We start from the raw sequence: 3721 nt of genomic DNA, 5'->3' as shown, positions 1-3721 counted from the left end.
CCCTCCAGGCAGAGTAGAACTGCCCCTGTGAGTTTCCAAGACTGTAGAAAGCCCATCTTTCTCCCAAGGAGCGGCTCCTAGTTTTGAACTGCCGACCTTGCAATTAGCAGCCCAGGGCTCTTGAAGACCAGATTAGGTATCAAAAAAGCCAGTGCTAGAGAGGGGCTAGGGAACAAAAGGAACCTAGTAGCCCACTTGGAACCAAACACTCTTCCTCCTCCCTCTAGTCCTCTGCGAGAAACTTCTCCCAGGCGGCAGCAGTGTTCCAGCCGTCTGATCTCATTTGTTTAAATTTTGGCTTCAGTCGGCATGTGGTGTTTATAGCATCATCCCTGATAGAGATGATGTGCCATTGCTAACTGGCGGCCCCAGCTCACAGCAAGGCCCCGTACGTGACAAGATGAGCTGTTGACCATCTGCATGATCGTATGCGGATCCCTTCCCAGCCCGTTTTGTTAGGCAGCTCTGCTGAAGACTCTTAACATCAGAGCCTCACTTCACGGACAGGTGGGTGGCGGCCAGGCATGCAGCATTGACTGGGAATCGAACCCGGGACTCCTCATGGAAGGTGAGGATTCCACCATGCAACTCCCACTTCTCCCTTGGGCCCTCGAGGGCCCTCTTATAAACACAACAAACCTCATTCACCTTGTGTAGGGGGGAAGCCACGTCAGGTGTATGCCCAAGGAGAATGGAGAGTGCTCCTATTTGTTCTTGCTCCTGTTGAGGGTCTCTGTTCCTTAGACAGCTTAACTTTAGGGGTTCACCTATGACCACCTCCTCAGACTTTAGTGACAGGTGGTGTTAGATGCTGTGTTTGTCCAGGTTGACTAGAGAAACAAATCCAGGGACACTCATACATGTAAAAGAAAGAGCTTTATATCAAAGAATAATTGTATATTAAGAAACATCCCCGCCCAGTTCAGATCAAGTCCCTAAGCCCAATATTAGCTCATGAATCCAATACCAGTCCATAAATTCATCTTCAGACTCATGCAGCATGTGCAATGATGCCAAATTCAGGAAGATCACAGGCTGGTGGGTGAGAAATCTTGTGGATCCAGTGGCAGTGGAAGCATCTCACCACTGGCAGCGTGTCTCCCACTTGGGTCCTCCAGTTCTCTGAGAGTCTCAACAGCAGGGAAGTGAATCGAAGAGGAAGTGTGAGGCCCACCTCCAGGGAGAAAGAGAGGAATTTCCCAGAATCCTCATGAGAAGGCCATGCCCACCAGGAGACAGCTTCAGGCTGTGACCCGATTGACAGGCTGGACTCCACCCCTGCACGGATTTATCAAGTTGACAGGATGTAACTGCCACAGGTGCCATCGAGTGGATCCCAACCCATAGCCCAACAGAACAAACCCTGCCCCGCCCTGCGCCATCCTCCCAATTGTGCCCATGCCTGAGCTCGTGGTTGTAGCCCCTGCGTCAGTCCATCTACCTGAGGACCTTCCTCTCCTTCGCTGCCCCTCTACTTGACCAAACAGGAGGTCCTTCTCCAAGGACTGGTCTCTTCTGGTCAAGTGTCCAAAGTATGTAAGATGAAGTCTCGCCTTCCTTGCCTCTGAATAGCACACTGGCCATACTTCTTCCAAGACAGATTGCTCTGTCCTTTCAGCAGTCATGGTACTTTCAAGCTTCTTCTCCAACCACCGTAATTCAAAAGCGTGCGTGGATTCTTCTTCCGTCTTCTTTATTCAGTGTCCAACCTTCACGTGCATCTGAAGCCATGGAAAATACTGTAACTTGGGTCAGGCGTACCTTACTCCTCAAAGTAACGTCCTTGCTTTCAATACTCGAGAGAGGTCTGTGCAGCAGATTCACCTAATGCAATGCATCTCTTGATCTCTTGACTGCTGCTGCCACGAGCGTTACCTGTGGCTCCAAGCCAGACGAAATCCTTGACAACTTCACCCTTTTCTCTGCTTACCCTGATGTTACCTGTTGGCCCAGTTGTGCGGACTTTGGTCTTCTCTACAATGAGTTGTCGTCTACACTGAAGGCTGCGCTCCTTGACCTTCATCAGCAAGGGCTGCACGTCCTTCTCACTTTCAGCAAGCACGGTTGTATCATCTGCACATCACCGCAGGCTGTTAATAACTCTGCCAGGTTCCCTCATTTTAAGTGACTCTTCCTTGTATCCCAGGGCTCCCCACACCCTGACCCTTGCGGAAGCTTATAGGCTCTGATATGTATGAAGACTTTGCTGCACTGTATGGAATTCTAGGTTCCTTTACCAATATGGCATCTCTTTTCCTTATAATTATTTATTATGAATTGTTAACCACACCTTGTTTGTACAAACACAAATGATGTTACTCAGCAGTGTTTTCCACAAACAGCCAGATAATAAAATTTTCAGTTTTGTGGCCTAGACAGTCTCTGTTACAGCTACTCAACTCTTCCTTCATAGCACAAAAGCAGCCAGAGGCAACACTTAAGCAATGAGCATGGAGGTGTGCCAGTAAAACTTTATTGATAAAATCCAGCAGTGAGCTGGATTCAGTTCATTGGTCACAGTGAGCCAACCCCTGATTTCAAGCACAGGCTGTGGAGTCAAATGGATCGGGGTTTGAATCCCTGCTCAGGTGACTGACCAGTAGATTTGGCAAATTGCTTCATTCTCTCAGCCTATTTCTTCATCTGCAAAGTGGAAATTACAAAAGAGGTAGCTTATCCCTATTGCTAAGTGGTTTCCATTTATAACCAAGAAGGTTCCCTCTTGTGGATGTGATTGAACTATGAAATGATTTGATGTGTATATTTATTAAGTGCAATTTATAATAAAGAAAAAGAAGACTATATCAGGAATCCAGGAGACCCCTTGAGTATGTATCTTAGTACAACCAAGCCCTGTGATAAAAGTCAACAGAAGACAACAGCCAAATTCTGGCATGAGCATTCATAGTGCAGACCCGGAAGGAATGCAAGTCTGGGTTTAGCCCTAGGCAAAGAACCAGGCCTGGCTGAGGTGTTTGCTGAGTGCAACTGGAATACTTAATGGATGGCACATGGAGGTTCCCTGTCACCCCGAAAATAAGACAGTGTCTTATATTAATTTTTGCTCCCAAAGGTGTGCTAGGTCTTATTTTCAGGGGATGTCTTGTTTTCCACGGAGAAGAATACGGTACACATTTATTGTCTATTGTTTTATTAAAAGATACCTCACACTTCCTATCTGCTTCGGCTGTGTTGCGGCCAACAGTGAGCTGCGTGGCGGCACCCGCTGCTACGGTCCAGAGTCCCGAATTACGGTAGCTTCAGGGGGCCTTATTTTGGGGAAGGTCTTATTTTCGGGGGGATGCCTTATATTTCAGCGAGAGGCAAAACTGTAAGTAGGTCTTATTTTCGGGGGATGTCTTACTTTGGGGGAAACAGGGTAGTTCTAAACACCGGCCACAGCCATGTGACCAGTTGCAAAAATGAGGGCTGAAATTATTATGATTATTTCTTCTTGGTATGTTTCCATCAAATATGTTTGTTGTCTTCACTAATAAAACGTAACAGGAAGAAGAAGAAGGAGAAGAAGATTACCTTTAGCGACCACATGGTCCTCACAACAACTCAATTCGGAAAGTGCGGTTATTGTCTCCATTGTACAGCTGGAGAAACTGAGGCTTCCCTAATGTTTCACTTGCCCACTGTCAGCCTCCAGACCCCAGGTCTTGTCCTCAAGGGCTTGTGGACCCCAGCCTCCCACCAGGACTGTTGTGGAGTGACC

At 47.5% G+C, this 3721-nt stretch overlaps 1 protein-coding gene across 1 annotated transcript in view; it reads left to right on the top strand.

The window, feature by feature from the left end:
- FHAD1 (forkhead associated phosphopeptide binding domain 1) overlaps window positions 1–3721 on the top strand; it is a 169433-nt gene that overhangs the window by 104919 nt on the left and 60793 nt on the right. The gene's annotated exons all lie outside the window — the stretch shown is intronic.

The sequence above is a fragment of the Echinops telfairi genome, unplaced genomic scaffold, assembly GCF_000313985.2.
Source record: "Echinops telfairi isolate 266 unplaced genomic scaffold, ASM31398v2 ScPeMD7_7457;HRSCAF=8495, whole genome shotgun sequence".
NCBI lineage: Eukaryota > Metazoa > Chordata > Mammalia > Afrosoricida > Tenrecidae > Echinops > Echinops telfairi.
Note: the sequence above shows the minus strand (reverse complement) of the source record. Positions and strands in the feature narration are given on the sequence as shown.